The sequence below is a fragment of the Piliocolobus tephrosceles genome, chromosome 10, assembly GCF_002776525.5.
Source record: "Piliocolobus tephrosceles isolate RC106 chromosome 10, ASM277652v3, whole genome shotgun sequence".
In the NCBI taxonomy this organism is placed as follows: domain Eukaryota; kingdom Metazoa; phylum Chordata; class Mammalia; order Primates; family Cercopithecidae; genus Piliocolobus; species Piliocolobus tephrosceles.
In genome coordinates this window covers 55,754,120-55,774,512 of record NC_045443.1, presented here as the reverse complement: position 1 = coordinate 55,774,512, position 20,393 = coordinate 55,754,120, and positions in this window count along the sequence as shown.

The following is a 20,393-nucleotide window of genomic DNA, read 5'->3' as shown; positions in this document are numbered from 1 at the left end:
TCAGATGCATTACTTCCCACTAGCCGCTTTCTCAGAAGAAATCAAGCTTTCTCTGTTCATACTCGAAAAGAAATGTAGTCCCATAAGTGCCTATCTGAAATGGACTCTGTAAGTAAACTAGACATTTGTGTTCCAAATATCAGAGTAATTAAATGCCCCTCCAAGTGAGACACCATGTTTGCATCCCTTCATTTGGAGGGTATTGCTCAAAAACTGAGAAACCTAATGTTGATTGAAACAGAACTATCAAATCTCACCCTCAAAAAAAAAAAAAAAAAAAAATGTATACAACAGATGTAAGGACCAGACACTAACCTTTTTGTAAAAGATGTATGCAGTAGTATAAGAAAAAACACTTTGTTTAACCAGAATGCTCAAATTGTCCATGAGAGAGAGTTACCTGGAAATTCCTTTGTTTCACCACTTTTAGTTGGAAAATACAAGTTTACTTCTCTTTTAGAATGGAATATACCACAGATTCCTAAGCCTTTTATTAGTAGGTAGAGATCTTAACGTTTATTCCTGTTTTTGCACTTCAATCACTCCTGGGAAGTACCAAAAATGCACAAAGAACATTGGGTCAGTGGCCTCAAGAAAAATAAATTGAATTCATGAGTAATCACTAATAAAATTCTATTTGGTTTGTGTAAAAGCTAAGTGAATAAGGAAAAAATACAATTTGGAGAATTGGATTTCTGCAAATTTAAAATGAAAGGTGAGATGGGAGGGAGATTTCCATTATTAAACTCCATCCTGGTTAGATTCATAATAGTATTATCTATCACATCAATTCTTTTAAGCTTTACCTATAGCTATGATGGGCACATTTTTCCCAACTAAAAACCTGGATATACCAACTGACAGAACAATTTTTTCAATCTACTGTTTATTTTGTATTTTTTTATTTTTGTGGGTACACAGTAGATATATATTTATGTGTACATATTCATCAAAACAGGTGTGTACATTTATCAAAACATAGATGTTTTGATGAATAAAAATATATTTAAAGGAAACATTTTTAGAAGATTTAAAAAATCACATTTTTCAGATATCTGCCAATTTAACTTTTTGACAGAAGAAATTATGTTCTAAGTGAAGCAACTCCCAAGATAAAAAACTGTTTGTTCACGTGATTAATTAAGGAAGTTCCCCCAGGAACACCATGGAAGAGGAATAGGGGAAACAGAACAATGAAGGGGAAGAAGGCAAGTGAGGGTGTAATCTCAAGATCCCTCAGGGGTGTTCAGGCTGATCCAGGGGATTTATAGAGTGTGAGTTATGCCTCAAAGTTGTTCTGACGAAAATAAAGGAGGTGAGCTTTTCTCAGCACTCACTGAATTAGGACCACCTGAAGGCTCATGGAATTTTCTAAGTACTCTTGGCTCTCTAGGGATGTAGCCAATGTGCTCTGTAGCATGAGGACAGTTCACCAAAAAAAAGATACAGGTGCTGCCTATTGGAAACAAGAGTTAGTACATTTTTTAAAAAAGAGAGAAAAAAGAAGGATGGAAAGGAAAAAGAAAAGAAAGAAAAAGTAAGAGTGAAGGAGAAGAAGAAAAAAATGAAGAAAAGTAGGAGAAAGAAAAAAATGAAGAATCAAGACTTCTAAATGGGGCACTGATAGATATAGGCTTACATGAAATAAGAAGAATCCAGGAAAATGTCGTATTTGTAATCTGATACCTATTTCATTTTTCCTTACCTACCTGCCACTTGGGGAAATTTCATTATTAACATTATTATTATTATTATTTTTTTTTTTTTTGAGACGGAGTCTCGCTCTGTTCCCCAGGCTGGAGTGCAGTGGCCGGATCTCAGCTCACTGCAAGCTCCGCCTCCCGGGTTTACGCCATTCTCCTGCCTCAGCCTCCCGAGTAGCTGGGACTACAGGCGCCCGCCACCTCGCTCGGCTAGTTTTTTGTATTTTTTAGTAGAGACGGGGTTTCACAGTGTTAGCCAGGATGGTCTCGATCTCCTGACCTCGTGATCCGCCCGTCTCGGCCTCCCAAAGTGCTGGGATTACAGGCCATTATTAACCTCAGCAAACAGGAAGGCTAAAGTCTTTAGATGGGGCACAGATAAAGTGCAGGTCACCACACTTTATTCATGTGTCACTGACTATTCTCCTTTTCTCTATGACACTTTGGTGTCTGTAAGTAACATTCTAAAGAATTCTGTCCAGATCAATTAGCACAACCCTGTCATGAATTGTGATTGACTCTTGTTTGTCATTTTGTTTTGAATGCTTTCTAAACTCAAAATTCTGTAACCCACATTGGATCTTCCTGTCATTCACGTGAAGTGATTTTGCTTCTTTATGAAATAGGCAGGTATGTATTAGTTTTATTTCTCATCGCGGGGAGAATCATAAGGTAATTGGCAAGTTCTGATGCTCCAAGATGACTTAAAAGTTATCTCTGCTTTTCTTGACATTGATGAAACAAGACTATACCCACAGGCAACGGCTCAAGGTCACACTTTGTATTTTCCCTTATCTTTGATTTTCCTTCATTCGATCTCTGCACATTTATATTGGTAAAAATGAGCTCACTTTGTACTGAATGACCCATCTTAATGAATACTGATGTTGTGTAACTTCTCATATGCGTAGCTCTATCAGACATTTACATGACAGTCTCTAGTGGATAGAGCAGGTTAGAATATAATGGTTCTATGAATTCTTTTCTGCTCACAGAGCTAAACATTTCCACCAGTCTCAGTAAGAATTTTTAAAAAGCAATTCTGTAAAGTTCTGTGCCTCAAACCTTTCCTTTCTCTTATATCCTTAAAGCATACATTTCAATATTTTTAATGCATGTTAAAATACTACATACATGTAAAGTTCTCAATATAAAGCATTATAACATCAAAGAAAGTAGTCAAAACTTGAAAATTAATTGTACTTGTCAAACTTTTAAATTTAGAAAAATTACTGGCTTTATTTTTTTTCAAAAAACACTTACATGCACATTGAAAAAAATAAATAAAATCATACCTCATTCTCATTGTCTAGAAGGAAACACCATTAAAGCTTCCTGTGCATTTAACAAGGTCTAAAATATGTGCACAAACATCTATCTATATGTACATGTGTTTTCCATTTTCAAACAAATATTGGATTATATCCCTATATATTCTATAAATTGTTTTATTACCAAAAAATACATCAATGAAAACTGTCCATACCAGTCAATAAAATATACTTTATTCCTTTAAAAAATTTAGAGTAATCAATAATATGGAGGTACCATAATTATTTTTATCAATTCCCTATTTATGAACATTTACATTCTCTCTAGGTGTTTGTTCTAGGAAAATTCCAAATACTTTTTTTTTTAACCTTTACATATGCAAGTATAGATTCCTAAAGTAGAATTGCTAGATTAAAGAGTAAACACATTTTATTTCATTTTAATTTTTTTAAGGTTGGAATTGCTTTTATTGGGGGCGGATGCCGCAAGGCCCTGCCCATGGTCAGGTTAGTGTTCTGCCCTTGCAGAGGTTCCAGCAGCCTGACACCTCCACCTGCCACCTGCCCGGGGTTAGTGGAACATGCAAAGCTCAGAGGGTGGAGGCAGGGGTGGCGCTGCTGAGGCAAGGCTGGGTGGAACGGGAGGGTCAGCACAGACCCCAGCCAGTGTCCCTGGGCCCAGTGGGTCCTGGGGCTCCCTGGGAGACAGATGGGCAGGCAGCATCCGAGGGTGGGGCTCCACAAGCTCACCAGGAGGATAGGTCTGCCGCTCCCAGCCATGCAAGCTGGAACGTATGTCTCCCGCCTGGGTCTGGGTCCATGGGGCCTGGGTTAAGGTGGACACAGAAGGCACTTACTAGAGGAGCAGAGACTGGAAGGCCGAAGCCAGAGGCCAGAGGTCTCGGGAGTGAGTGTGGGGGTATGAGCTGCAAAGCAGAGATCAGACAATGCTGTGGGATTGGGCCCACATGGCCTTGACATCAGACATGGGCCTTGTCTTCCCATGGGGAAGGGAAACAGTAACCACATTTTAAATGTTGACAAGTATTGCTAAATTCTTCTCAAAGAATTATACTGTCTTAGTCCATTTGTGTTGCTATAAAGGAAAACCCAAGGCTGGGTAATTTGGTGATTTATTTTAGAGAGAGGTTTATTTGGCTCACAGTTCTTCAAGCTGTGCAAGAAGTATGGCATGAGCATGTGCAACTGGTAAAGAGCTCAGGCTGCTTCCACTGGTGGCAGAAAGTGAAGGGGAGATTGCATGTGCAGAGACCACATGGCAAGAGAGGAAGCAAGAGAGAGAGGGAAAGAGGTATCAGGATCCTTTTAACAACCTACTCTTACGGGAACTAATAGAGCAAGAATTCATCCAGGGAAGGCAGTCATCTGTTCATGAAGGATCCACCCCTGTATCAGTCTGTTTTTACACTGCTGATAAAGACATACCCAAGACTGGAAAGAAAAGGAAGTTTAATTTGATGTACAGTTCCACATGGCTGGGGAGGTCTCTCATAATCATGATGGAGGGCAAAAGGCATTTCTTACATGGTGGCAGCAAGAGAGAAATGAGGAAGAAGCAAAAGTGGAAACCCCTGATAAACCCTTCAGATCTCGTAAGACTTGCTATTAGGAAAATAGCATGGTAAGACCAGCCCCCGTGATTCAGTTACCTCCCCCTGAGTCCGTCCCACAATACGTGGGAATTCTGGGAGATACATTTCAAGCTGAGATTTGAATGGGGACATAGCCAAACCACATCAACCCTCATGACACAAACACCTCCCATTAGCTCCTATCTCCAAAATTGGGGATCACATTTCAACATGATTTTTTGGGGGGAGGCAAACAACCAAACTATAGCATATACCAAAGTCCACTTCCCTTAATGGTAAAGTGTTCCTTTCACCAACTATCATCACAATTTTTTTCCTTTTAAAATAAAATTTTTTAAAAATGTTATTATTGGTACTTGTATTATCTCTATGAATTGTCAGTTCTTATGTTTTGCCCATTTAAAACAACTGATCATCTGTGTTATTGAGATTGATTTGCAATATCGCTAAGAATATTTTTCTGGGGAGTGTGAGTTGTGTATATTTTATTCCAGTTTCTTCTTGATGTTTTGCTTAGAATGTCTTTCACTGTAAAGAAGTATTCATTTTTCACTCTTTTGGGGGTTGAAATTTTTAATCTATCCTAACTCCTAATTAATTTAAGCTTGTTAATTTTATGTGATGAAAAATATAATTTTAGGCTGAGCGTGGTGACTCATGCCTGTAATCCCAGCACTTTGGGAAGCCGAGGTGAGTGGATCGCTTGAACCCAGGAATTTGAGATAAGCCTGGGCAACATGCCAAAACCCCATCTCCACAAAAAATATAAAAATTAGCCAGGCGTGGTGGCACGTGCTTGCCTACAGTTTCATCTGCTCGGGATGCAGAAGCAGAAGAATGACTTGAGCCTGGAAGGCAGAGACTGCAGTGACCCAAGGTCCTGCCACTGCACTGCAGCCTGGACAACAGAGCCAGAGCCCATCTCAAAAACTGAAAACGAATGAACGAACGAACGAACGAACGAATGATAGATAGATAGATAGATAGATAGATAGATAGATAGATAGATAGATAATAGATTTATGTATAGCTTAAAATATTTTATGTAAGATATAAAATAGATATATATTTCTCTCCCACAATTGATTGGGATTAAACCATTTACAGAATTGGCCCAAAGCCATTTACTGAATAATTCACCATCTTTCCACCAACTTGAAATGTCACCTTTATCATGAGGAAGGACTCATTCTAGAATCCATTCTTATGCCATTATCACAGTGCTTTAAATTGTGTACCTTGGAAGCATTATTTGACCTTTTTAAGCTATATATCTTTTCCTTAATCTTTTTAAAAATATATTTGTCTCTACTTTTTCAAATACTTGTACTTCAATTCTCTTTGGTATTGTTTACCTTAGCTAATAAGGTAGAACTTCCAGAACCATATTAAGTAACAGTGCTGATAAGAAATATCTGTGCCTTTTTCTTAACTCTAATTGAACAGTTTCTAATGACTCACTGCTAAGTATGATGTTTGCTATTTCAAATGGCCACTCTCTTTGTCTGTCTCACAGTCCCATCAACATCTTTCCAGACTTTTTGGTATCCTGACCCCTGACTATGTTTCTGGGAATGTGACCCCATTTTCAGTCAATCTTACTATCTAGATGAGCACATGACTCAAGCCCACCTAACAAAAAAGCTTCCCCAGAATTTTTCAGCTGACCTTGCAGGGGAAATTCTCTATAGCCTCTCAAGTAACAACGCTAGAGGTGTGCAAATCTGAGGTTGCTGGCAGCCATGCTTCACGCCATCTTGTTTCATGCTATATGGCAAATCCTTACATTAAATAGGAAAAACTAAGGCTTACCACAGAGACAAGATGGGGGTGGGGGGGAAGAGAGAGAGAGAGAGAGAGGCTGTATTTTTCTCTTGAGCCAACAGGTCTTCTCAGAACTTCACTTCAGGGAATCATTTTTACCTGATTAAAGTGTTTCTCTACTGTTTTCTGAATTTTTTCATTCAGTTTTGTCTCTCAAATACTGTTTCCCATTTCCTAGAATTCTTTGATCTGCAGTATTTGCCTTTTCACGCATTTATTCTAATCATAATCTGGCCTAGTAATCCTTAATCTTACCAGGATATGCGTATTTCTGATGCCATAGAAATATCTCTATAAACTCGATTGTTTTTATAAACTGTAGCCGGAATACCTGTTGCCTGTTGGAGCCCTCAGTAACAGAATTACAAATTTTTCATTTCAGAATCTCCCTTAAATTTCACTGACTCCATCCTGTCATTGAAATCTCAAAGCACATAGAGTGGTTAACTCTCATATTTATCTGTCCTGGGTTTGAGCCTGGATCTCCACCTGCCAGACACCTCCATCCCCCTGCTAACCAGGTGGATGTATTTCCCTTATCACCTCTACCATCCTTGGAAACCTTGGGTAAGTACTTTAATTTGGTTCAGTTCATCCACTAGTAAAATGAGATCATAATAACTGCATTAAACTTTTGAGATGAGAAAGAAATGAGATTATATATAAAGCATGCAGTGCAATCCCTGGTGCATAGTTAGCATCATAAATAGTTATCATTACCATTATCCATCAAAGGAGTGTTTTTTAATTATAACTGAACATCATAATCACCTGGGGAACTTTAAAAATTACAAAATTCTCTCTCCACATCTCCCTAGAGTTGGGACCTTGGTATCCACAGTGTTAGAAAGTCCCATAGTTGACTGTACTAAGCAGCTGGGTTGTGTGAAAATTCCTGAGTCAACCATTTCCATCTTTTTGAAGATCCAACTTCCAGAAAGATCTTTCTCTTATTAAGCTAAATGTATTTATTTATTTATTTATTTTGGCCCCAAGGAGGAGAAAGACAATTAAATAATCTTCTTTTTTTTTTTTTGAGGTCCTTCAGACACATGACAACAGCTATTAGCTTTCCCTCTATGTCTTTTCTCCTCTTGGCTAAATATCCTCAGTTTCTTCAACTGCTCTTCTGTAACATGGTTTTAAGTCCTTTCATCTTTCTAGCATGCTGCACTTCCATGCTTTGACCAAAATGCAGCCTCCAGATTTCTTCTGATTAGTCTCAAACAGGGAGGGAGAAGGGTTCTATCACTGCCCTAAGGTGGCATTTGGTTTGTTGATATTGAGGAGTTGGAGCAAGTTGCTTTTAACCACTTTTCATTCATATTGTGCTTAATGTCACCTAAAACTCCCCTATTATCATCTACAAAAAGATCTTCATCTCTTTCTTGGCTCCATCTTGCTAAACGGGGTAGTTGTGCTTTTAGGTTCATGAGTAAGATCTGATATTCATCTCACTTACATATCCTTTTGTTACATTCCATTTTTTCCATCTGCCTCTTAGACTTTATTTGAATCCCAAGTCAAACATTCAATTAAATTACTACAATTCTATATAGCATTGTGACATCAATATTGGTAACAATATTGAACAGGATAGTAATTAGAGTAGAACATACTGGCAACCACTAGAAAATACCCTATCTTTTGTTGTCATTGTTGTATACGTGTCATTAAACTAAGAGACAGACTTTGAGTTAATGTATCTGGTTCCAATTCTAGCCTCTCCATTTGTCAATTGCCTAATTTGGGGAATGTTAATTAAGTTTCCTATACCCCGGTGATGTCACCTACAAAATGAAAATACAATAAAATGGGAATAAAGTAATAATAGTACCTGACTCCTAGGGTGGTTGTGAGGATTCAAGGAGTTATTTATGTAAAGCAGGAAAACACAGTTGGTTATTAGTAAAGTCAGACAATGTTGGTTGGGGCATGCGTTTAGATTCAGCTTGTGCTACCACTCACCATTTAGAAGGTTTTTGAGCATAAGAAAGTTGTCTACCATCTCTGAACCACAATATGCCCCCTGTGAAATGATAGTCATACCAACTTCACAGAGTTATTGTGAGGATTTACATAGGATGGTGCATGTAAAGCATTTAGCACAGTAGCTAGTACATAAGAATTCACAAAATGCAATGTAGCATTGTTGCTGTTATTGTTACTATTATTATCATTTAGTTCTTTTTTTTCCCTGTGCATGGTTCTTTCCACTATTTTATATCATTCAGGCTCCACTTTTCAAAACTGAACATTTGGCCATTAGTGCCTAAATAAATCTTTGCTGTTTTAAAAGAAATAAAGTAATGGTCTAATATCTTCCAATTTTCATAGCTTTCTTTACAATGGACTTTTTAACATACTACTTGGGATAACATTTCAAAGAGTTAATAAATCTTTGAAGCCTTTTATTTTTCAAGTTGTATTTCATGTGTCTTTCATTACATATAGAAAATTATGCTATGACTACAGAACAGTGATGTTCTGTGATGAATTGCCCTTGAAATAAGTTTAAGTCTCCTTGCATTTTATTGCAGTCTTCTCAAATCAGAAAAAAAAAAAAAAAAAAAAAAAAATCAGTGGATTAGAGGACCCTTACCACAACTTCTTATTGACACTTTATCTGAGTGCATGTGAGTTATCACACAAATCTCCACTAAACACAAATGAAAGTTCTGAAATGGGGAAATAATGGTTGATGTACTCAATTGCTTGCTGGGATGTGCTTCCCTGAGGCTTGCCAGGCAGGTGGAGAGGAAAAGGATAATATGTCCGTGCTCCCAGCAGCCATGTCTCATGCCTCTGCTTGCTCATTCTCATCTCTGCTCATGTGGCTAGACCCCCATCTGCAGATCCCTTAGATTCTATTATCTTCTCAATCATTATTTCCTTGGCTCCTGACTCAAGCTTGCTCATTATCCTTCTGCTGCAGGGCTCTGTGGACTCTGACCTCAGAAGTCTTTCTCTCTCTTTGGTATTTTCTCACAGATAACCCTATGAATCTGCAATCTTGTTCCCTCATCTCTCTTCCCATGCCCTGATCCCAGAAGAACCAGCCCAGATACATGTAATCTTGAATTCTGTGTACTTTGAGGTTGGCTATCACCTTGAGAACTTGGTAGAAATACAGACAATGGATATCCCAATTTATTAGGTCTTGGGGGATACAGAAATCTGTATAATTATAAAGCTTTCCAGTTAATCCTGACGTAGACTCAAGTTTGGAATCTATATTTTACATATAATTACCATATCAGTTTTCCTAAATTATGGTTCAGAAAATGCCAAGTTCCTTCTCAAAATACTTTAATATTTCTTCAATGTGTATAAATTAAAATCAAAGTTCCAACTTGGTAGGTAGGGTCACCATAATTTGGCCTCAACAAATGCTATTTGCCTTTCTTTCCATTACTCCCCTGTACATATGTACCATAAACTCGAGCCAAATACTGCCCAAGGTATTCCAGAGGCTTGCCAGCCTCCAGGACTTAACAGATGCTTTGCCCTCTAGCTGGAACACCCTCCTCCTACCTCCAGCATCTGTTGAAAACTCTCTCCATCTTTTAAGAGTCAATTCAGACTCTGCATTGCAGTCTTGTATAACCTTGACCCCTCACCTTTACCTCCAAATAGAAAGTTTATTTATTCAATCAAAAAGTATTTATTGAGAAGCAATCATATGCCTGGTGATGATGAAAGCACTGATGATACAGTGTCTCATAAAACCAAGCTTTCATGTAGCTTACAGTCTGGCAGATATATGCCTTTAAAGCCTTATAGCACTTGGTTTGTGCATTTCTTATAATACTGACCTTGTATAATAGTTATTTGTGTGCATGTCCTGTATTCTCTCTTAGACTGTAAGTTCATCTCTATGTGCTCTGCAGCATCTGCCTTGGGGTTATACACATGACTGGTCCTCATCAAAGTGTTATTGGAGTGAATTGAATTCCTCCACAGGGATGAACACAAAGTAGATGCTCAACACTGATTGACATTAGGCACTTCAACTACTGCAGATTGTTCTCTGCGATAGAAAATATGTTTTATGGATATCAAAGCAGAACAAAACAAACCAAATATTGCTAAATTTCCAAAAATAAATGTGTTTTCCTCAAAGTGTCCTTAATATTAGGATCTGAAACTAGAACACTTTGCATTACCTTCAGAGGAAGGTGGTTAAATAATTACAAACACTTGTATGATTTATCAGCCACATTGGTGAACTGAGATAAGAGAATAGGCCCAAGGTGCACCATGTCAGCTGATTTCTCAGGAAAAAAAGCTCAAGAGTTTTCTTTCTTGAAAACCTCAAGATAGGCAAGCCCAAGAAGAAATAATAGTAATAAAAAAGCCTTGGAAGTATGTGACTGGCCTCTAAATTCTGCAATAAATGTGCTTTGTTGAACATTAGTGTCAGCATATCATAACATCAGCTCATTTGATGTGGCATAACTCCCGTAAGTCTTTTTAAAATGTCAAAATACAGGCTATAGTTCTTTTTTTTTTTCCTGTGGAGGAAATAGAAAATAGTAATAAATTTCTCTACCATATATAGGCTGCTGGACAGGTCTGTTTCTAGGCTCCCAGGCTGATTGTCAAGCAGTTGTACCTCTGAGGAACATGAAACGTCATTCCATGGGCATCTAGTGATTGGTCCCCTGGCTTTGCCAAAAGGGAAAAAGGCAAAGTTCCCAGCAACAAGCAGAGAATGGAGGGCAGGGAAAACCTGAGGGAACGCCTCTGCTCTACAAAGGGCTCTGCCTACATGGTGCTTCTGTGCCCAGCATTGTGTTGGGCAAATAGTAGATGCCCTGTAAATACTTGCTGACAGGTGGATGTTGAATGAATCCTAGCTTCTTACTGATAGAATGTACATAGGCTGTGTCAGATGCTGAAAGGCTACTGTATAAACTTCTGGAGCTGGTCCATAGGAGTATCCAAGTGATGGAGCTTCCAAAGAAGTCCAGAGAAACATGTACCAATATATATCGCCAACGTTGCTTCTTTAATCTTTTTAGAAAGACTCTATCATTCTAGCAATAGTGTCTCTAGGGCAGGGTATACAACTCATACATCTTATGGATCCTCCATATCCCCTGTGAACTTCTGAGCATGCTTATTCTATGTTTCTTGGCTAATTAGGAGTGGGAAGCACACAGGCAAGAGTAATCTTTGATGTCAATCCCCATGGCAAACCCACAAACCTCGAGAGGCTTGGGCCTCCAATGGGGCCCTGGAACAAGGCTGCTGCTTCTGTTCCTCTTCCTGCCTTCTTCTCCTCCTTCTCTGTACAGGTTTACACATCGACTTGATCACTGATAAAGTGTGGAAACCATGCCCAATGGATAATAGAAACTAAACACACATGAGCATTCTTTCCCTCTCTCCTCATAATAGGTTGACTTTCTCTTCCATGGTTCCTCTTCCTGCATGATAATGCTGTTTTGGGCTGGCTTCTCTAATGTTTCTTGAACACATAGAAGAACACCTTTTTCCACCTTATTCACCTTCTTTACCCTTTAAAATAACAAACAGGGAAAGTTTTAATTTTTTTCTCAAAGACTTCACGTTTCAGTCAAAGAGAAGTCTGAATCTGAGAATATTCAAATGATTCCTTCAGGGTTGGAATGCTCAGTGACATTCAAAGTCACATAACATTCTCTGAGAACAGATGTCTCTTTGAGATAGTCCCAAGTACATTCTACTGTGATTGTCAGCAAGAATACAAACCTTTCGATCAATCCTGAAGAACTCCCTACTTGAAACTAGTATCCCAAGACAAAACCTCAAAGCGATCTATTTTCTCAACCGACACTCAGCGCCTCAACTCTTACCTAATGAGATGATATATTAAACACGCGTCATGCATCAAGTTAGGGAAATGGCTCTCCAGATTTATCAAGGCTTAACAAGGTTAGTGTCACTTTGTAAAAAGACCTTTGGCTTAAAGGAAAGACCATGCTTGGGTTTCAGCTCTGACAAGTCATTTATTGACTATATGACTAGGGGCCGGGCATGGTGGATCATGCCTGTACTCCAAGCAGTTTGGGAGGCCAAGGAAGATGGATCACTTGCAGTAAGAATTTTGAGACCATCCTGGCTAACATGGTGAAACTCCCGTCTCTACTAAAAATACAAACATTAGCCAGGTGTGGTGATGCTCGCCTGTAGTTCCAGCTACTTGGGAGACTGAGGCAGGAGAATCGCTTGAACCCAGGAGGCAGAGATTGCAGTGAGCTGAGATCATGCCACTGCACTCCAGCCTGGGTGACAGAGTGAGACTCTGTCTGAAAAAACAAAACAAAACAACAAACAGCTATATGACTTAGGGCTAGTTAATTTACCTGTGTCTAACCCACTTTCTTCAGAGTGAACATCTGTACTACCAATTCTCCTGTATCCCCTGAGGATTTTATGGGTTAATGTATATGAAAATGCTTTGAAATGCTGCCCAATTGTAAGGCAATGATTATGCTCTGATATTCACAGAGATAAAGCAAATAGTCCTCTAACAGCTGAACTCTTTCAATTCATTCATTCATTCATTCATTCAATCAACAAATGTATGTTGAATGCCTCTCATGTGCCAGGCAGTGTTCTTGGTATTGAGGATGGAGAAGTAAACAAAACAAAGCCCTTTTTCTCATGAAGTTTACATGCTAATGGGAAGACAAACAATAAGTGATATGAAGCACAATAAAGCAGTACTGGGAACAGAACATGATTTGGATGGGAAAGCATCACATTACCCATAGGGTGGGCAGGGAAGGGTTCTCTGATACAGCAACATTTGGGCAGACCCCTGAAGAAAACAAGGGATAAAACCAGGAAAACATCTGAATAAGCATCATTTTACATGAAAAGGCCCCTAGAAGGGAGTGCACTCAAGGCCTTCAAGGTACAAGCAGGAGGTTGGTATGGCAGGAGCCCAGTGCGGGAGGATCAGAGTGGTTGGGGAAATAGTCTGAGTGGTGGTAGAGGACCAGGAATTGGGCTCTGGAATTGTTCTGGGTGTGATGAAAAAGTATTGGAGACCGTTAAAGAGAAGAGAAGCACCTCCTGAATTTCAAGATGGAATCTCGCTCTGTCGCCCAGGCTGGAGTGCAACGGCACGATCTCGGCTCACTGCAAGCTCCACCTCACGGGTTCACGCCATTCTCCTGCCTCAGCCTCTCAAGTAGCTGGGACTACAGGCGCCCGCCACCACGCCCAGCTAATTTGTTTTTGTTTTTGTCTTTTTTGTATTTTTTTGTATTTTTAGTAGAGATGGGGTTTCACCATGTTAGCCAGGATGGTCTCGATCTCCTGACCTCGTGATCTGCCCACCTCGGCCTCCCAAAGTGCTGGGATTACAGGCATGACTGAATTTCTTTTTTAAAAGAAACCCTCAACTGAAGGGTTGATCATAGAAAGGAAGAGATAGAAGCAGAGAGACCAGTGAGAAGCATTTTGCAGTAATGCCAGCAAGAATTTATAATGACTTGGATTGGGGAGTTGGTGGAGGCAGTGATTCTGAATGTATTTTTAAGGTAGAGCCAGTAGGATTGCTGATGTATCTGGTGTAAGGTGCAGAAAATAAAATGAGTAAGGAATGATTTCAAGTAAAGAGCAGGTGTTATTTTGGCAAGGGGAATGAGGAGAGAGGGAATCAAAGAGATCAAACTAAGCTCCTAATATATTTGACGTAATTCCTGACCTCAGAAGAACTCACAATCATATGGGTAAGCAAAACTCAAATGAGGGGTGGGAAAAGTTAAACAATATTTAGCTGAGAATTAATTTGAAATCCCTCTGTTTAAAAAATTTATAACATTTTTTCAAGGAAAAAATAAAACAGTGGTGTTATTTAGTGAAATCATCTCCAGATAATTCATTTAGGTTGTGGTTAAAATCCCCAAGCTGCTGTAATTGTGCAATTGAGAACCAATTGACCACAGTAGCCACAACAATATAATACAAAACTATACATTTCCTAACTAAATTTAGTTTGATAGACCTGGGTTCAAATCATGGCTCCATTACTTATTAGCAGTGTAGCCTTGAGCAAGTTCCTTATGTGCTCCAAGCTTAGTTCCCCCTTCTGTAAACCCTGGATGATAATACCATCTAGCTCATCTTCAAGATGAGCACAGGTGATATTATATTGAACACATAACTCTCAATAATTGGTTGCTGCTGTTATTCCTTCCTCTGTAAGCGTCCCCTATGTGCATGACACATCTGCCACACTCATTGGGACTCTTACTATTCAGTGTCTTCTTTTCACAGAGATGTCTGGTCTCTGCCACAAACTACTCAACAGAATCATTTTTATATCCTTCATATTCTCTGAGTGCCTGGTGCTGTGCTGAGTGCCAGCAGGAGTGGCAGATGTGTTTGGTACTTGATAGTCAGCAATGGGACATGAGACTCTCTGTTAAGTAGCATGCAGCAATACATTACAGGAGCATTTGCTGATTGACTGGCAGCAAAGCAGTATGGGGTGGAATGCTACCTGAATTGTAAAGGTGGTGAAGAATGATGAGGACCTCACAGCTCCACTCATTCTCACTGTACTAGTTTGGAAGGGCTGCCATTACATAGTATCACAAACTAGGTAGCTTAAACAACAGAAAGTTATCAGCTCCCAGTTCTGGAGGCTGCAAGTCCAAGATCAAGTGTCAGCAAAGTTTGTTCCTTCTAGGTGTCGTGAAACAAAGTATGTTTCATGCCTCTTACCTAGTTTCTAGTGTTTTGCTGGCAACCTATGGCATTCCTTGGATTTTAAAAGCTTCTTTGCCTTCATTATGTTCTTTCTGTGTGTATATCTTGTCCAAATTTCCTATTTGTTATAAGCACATCGGTCATATTGAATAAAGAGCGCACCCTACTCCAGTATGAACTCATCTTAACTAATTACATCTGCAACAAGCCTATTTTCAAATGCGGTCACATTTTGAGGTCCTGGGGGCTAGGATTTCAACACATAAATTTTGGGGGAACACAAACCCACAACACACCCATGCCCTGCCATTCTGCCTGATTTTCATGTTGAGGACCTTGACTGTCTCCTGCTCTCCTCTTCCTTGTATTACACATTCAGTTTTCAAACTAGTATTTAATCAGCCCACACTCACAGGTCACGTATGGCAGCTCTCTGTATTCTTAACACTGCAGACTTGCAGGCCGTTTGCTCTGGAAAGGAATGAAATTTGCCACCTTGGGAACACTGCAGATTGCAAAAAACAAATAAAACAACTTATTTGAAGGACTGTTTGATGACCCCCTCATCACATCTCCACTCAAACTGTCTTTGCTTGTGTCTTCTAACCTACTGGTTAGAAATTAGAATAAATGTTGTTTATGCAAAGCACATGTTCCAAAATGATCTGACATTTTGCAAAGCCAGCGACATTGTTTCTTTGGTCTTGTTTGGCAGCAAAATAGGTGCATTATATGGTAGGATGGTAAGATTTGTCACAGCGCTCAGGATCATAAATATATAACAGTTGTCTTGGCAAACTCTTTCCAAGAAAGAACTTCTCTCCTCCTCAAAGCTCAGCCCACCTACAGCACACAATTCTGCATGCTGATCACGCATGGCAATGATCGGCATAGGTGCTACGAAGCAAGGTTAATGAAGAAGAAAAGTTTTAATTTTAGGGCCATCTCCAAACCCATTCCTCCTTCCCATTTATATTTTCAACATATGGTTAGGCTTTTTAGTGTTGCTTTAATGTTTTCTCTTGTATTTAATTATTTAAAGATTTAATAACAAACTGCAGAGAATCAATTGCACACAAGGGACACATTTCTTTGAATTCTTGCTCTTTTTTCTGCTATTGCATAAAAGTTAATTTAAGTCACTGAAAACTAAAAGCACAAAGCTAAAAAAGGGAAAAAAGAGAACAACTTTAAGGCATTCAGGAAAGAATATCTGTAGGTGAAATCAAATGCTCAACATCTGATATGTATTTCTTATCAGCAATGGGCAGCAGTGATAACCAAGGAATGACAAAACAAATATATTTAATTCCATTTTGTACCTAATAATATAAAGCCAGAAACTCACCTATCAAAAATTTTCATTTTGCTTTATATTCCTTTTGTAATTGGTTCTAATGTTAGGGGCAAGGAAATAGAAGTATAAATATTGTTCTAGTCCTAGTTATAGAAAAAGCTGTTTTTAAATATCACTTTAAGAATTTTAAATGGTTTGTTGCTTAATATTTTAAGGTATTCTTTTCTCATTTCTAACTACTATTCAGACAAACATTTGTTTTCTTCCTTCTCAGTGTGCAGACAACCACAGGAAGACATTCATTCATCAACATATGGAACGTATGTGTTTTGAATGACCACTTCTGGAGATAATTGTGCCAGGTACCAAGGATACCCCAAAAGCAATAACAACCTGATCCTGCCTTCATTGACACTCACATCCACCCATGGGGAACAGATTTAACGAAAGAGCAATTGGAATTCATGTGCTCTGATGCAGGAAGTACAGGATACTATGGAAGTGGAGAGAAAGGGCACCTAACCCAGATTTTGAAGAAATGAGAAATGCTTCCTGGAAGATAAGACAACTACCCTAAGACCTGCAAAATCAGTACGAATATGACCTACGAAGTGAGAGAAGAAAGATAAATAGTGGACATGAGGAAAACTCTACTATTTAGCCATTTTCTGTCTGTACATTTTAAATAAGAATTATAAATTAAGCAAGCATTTTACAAATTACTCCAGAAACTGCTCTTCTAAAGGCAAACTCCACTGAATTTTTCTAGAAAAAAGGAGGCCTCCTGAATTCTCAACAAATGCCTGATATTCTACCTGCTTGCTCCAGCTGCCACAGTCAAGAGAAACCTAAGTCCACTTCTGCAGACCATGGGGTTCCCTGAACAAGAACCTCTTAAATTCTTGGAATCCCAACTTTCAGACTAGCCAACGAGTCGTCCAGAAAATGTCAGAGTAAAGCCAAGAAATTTTTTTTTTACTTTGAACTGAAGGTTCACATCTCTTGAAATTCTTCCCGTGCGAGGTTCCTCATACCCTTACTTTTCATGTTCACACGTATTTAAAACAGTGATATTTATTTGAAAATCAAAATGCAATTTAGAAAATATGTACAAAAGAAGAATATAAGCCATCATGGATTTTTTTTCTAGGTTATATAAAGTTCATTTCAGTTAACTTTCTGGTTTCAAGAAATATATATTTATTAAATATATAGTTAGAAATTTTTTAACAGTGGACAAATAAAGCTTCCTCCCTTCTGCCCTCCCTCTGTCTCTCTCTCTCTCTTTCTTTCTTTGACAGAGCCTCGCTCTGTCACCAGGCTGGAGTGCAGTGGCACGATCTCGGCTCACTGCAACCTCCGCCTCCCAGGTACAAGTGATTCTCCTGCCTCAGCCTCCCGAGTAGCTGGGACTACAGCCACACACCACCACGCCCAGCTGATTTTTGTGTTTTTAGTAGAGACAGCGTTTCACCATGTTGGCCAGGATGGTCTCAATCTCTTGACCATATCATCTACCTGCCTCAGCCTCCCAAAGTGCTGGGATTACAGGCATGAGCCAACATGCCCAGTCTAAAGCTTTATTTTTTTTATTTTTTTATTTTTTTATTTTTCCTTAAAACTGGTGTTTTATTTCAATAGGAATCGTTACATATTTAGGATAATGTGTTTACATTCGGAAGTTCTTTGCTTTTGATATTAATGTTTCAGTTTTAATACCTTTTCCCTAGAAAAAATAGAAAAGAACTGCTGCATTTTATGTTTGGTTTCCTTTGGGATTTAGAAATACTCTACACCACAAACTGAAATCCCCAAATGTTACTGATCAAGTTCAGCACTGTCTGAGTAAGGAAGGCTGTGAAGCAGTTGGGTGAAGTAATGATTACTTCCGTTTTTTTCCCCCTAGACTACATAAAGCTTTATTTTTTAATACTCAATGATGTGCCTCCAGGACTTCATTATAATGCACCCATTTTGCTGCCAAACAAGACCAAAGAAACAATGTTGTTGGCTTTACAAAATATCAGATCATTTGGGAACATGTGCTTTTCATAAACAACGTTTATTCTAAAAGAATTTTTTGGTGCACCTACTACGTGCCAGGACTTCTTCTAAGAGTATAAAGCTGTAAACAAAAAGACCAAAACAAAACAAAGAGAAAAGCTTATATTTTAGTTGGGGGAGATAAAAAATAAATAAAGCAAATTATGTAATATATTAGAAGGTGATAAGAACTGTAGAGAGAAATAAAGCATGTGAAGGAATGGAGGGCTGGGCTAAGGTTGTTATTTTAAACAAGATGATTGGAAGGTAACACTTAAGTAATGACTTGAAGGAAGAGGAGGAGCAAGCCATGTATTTATCTGCAGGAGTACTGTTATAGCAGAAGAGATGCTTAATGGAAAGGCCCTGAGCTGGCATGTTCATGGAACTCCAGGTTCAGTGGCCTGAGTGGAATGAACAAGAGTGATAGGGGCCAATTATAGCCACATAGGCCATGGAAGAACATTCCAGCTTTAAAGAGAGAAGACCTTGCAGGGTTCTGAGTGGAGGAGTGACATGCTCTGACCTCACTCTGGCTGCTGTGTTAAGAATATACCACAGAGTAAGGAGGGTGGACACAGACCAATGAGGAGGCTAGTGCAGTGAGTCAGGCTAGAGATGCTGGGGGCCTGGGCCAGCGTGAAAGCAGTTGAGGTTATGCCCGTAGGTCACATTTAGGATGGATTAAAAGGCAGACCCAGTAGCCTTTGCCCATAGTTTGAAGGTAGAGTGTAAGAGGAAAAGAAAAAGCGGGTTACTCCTAAGTTTTTGGCCTGAGCAACTGGAAGGGGCAAGTTACATTTAACTGAGCTGGATGATGTCAGATAAGGCAGGTTTGGGCACATTTTTCTTGGAAGAACAGAAAATATGGCAGTACACTTTATTCATATCTCCTTAAAGCTATGCTATAGATTTTTAAATTCTCAAATGTAAACTTGGTGCTGGTATAAATTGCTATAGATTAAGAGTTTCAACAACATATTTTATCTGGAAAGTATTTACTGGCAAATTTACCTGCATGGAAAAGTAAAAATAAATACATCAATAAAAATATATCTCCCTTGACCAATAAAAAAAGGGGGAGGATATACTCTTTATTCATAAATGCTGCACTTCATACAGTTTGCCATTGACATTTCTGGCTGGATTGAAATGCAGATGTTATAATCTGCATTTCAGATTATATGTTATTAATAAACCTATTAATTTCCCTCATCTCTTCTTTTGACATGCATGGATATTGTCAAAGTTTACTGAGGGGTTCAATCCAGCCAAGGCGTAGCCCAGACCTGAAATTCAAAGCAAAAGTATTATATCACTGGCCCCACCTTTTCCTTTGACCTCAATTTTACCGTTTTCTGCTCCCAGTGATTCTACACTTTCCTTGAAAAATAAATCTAAGGGACGCAAACTCATTTACAATCTTTTTCTCTAATTCCCTTCCTTGGTAACTCATTTCATGTTTATTACTCTTTTTGTGTGAAATACCTCCACCTGAACTACCCATTTACTTTCATTTTGCAGAATGTTAAAATACCTTCTTCTTTTAGTCCCATATTAGGTTCATTTCACCAAACTGTCTCATAAATCTGAAAACCAGTATCAACAGGATCTTCATCACCATGAAATGACACAGGTGAACACAAAGTTGATATGTTCTATGATTTACTACAGGACAGCATCAGGAACAAACTTCAAGGAAGCACAATATAACAAAAATTATCTTAAAAATTCCACCCAAGGAATGAGTTTCCTGATGAATCATTGCATTCTCTATCTTTTAAGAGATGAGGCAGCAAGAAGAGTATTAAAGAAAGGATCTTGGTGTTAAATAGGGGGTTAAATTATAAATTATTACTAAATTAGCTTTATCAATAATATACTTTTTATTTTCCTTACAGGGTCACAGAAAGATCATTTGAGATATACATAA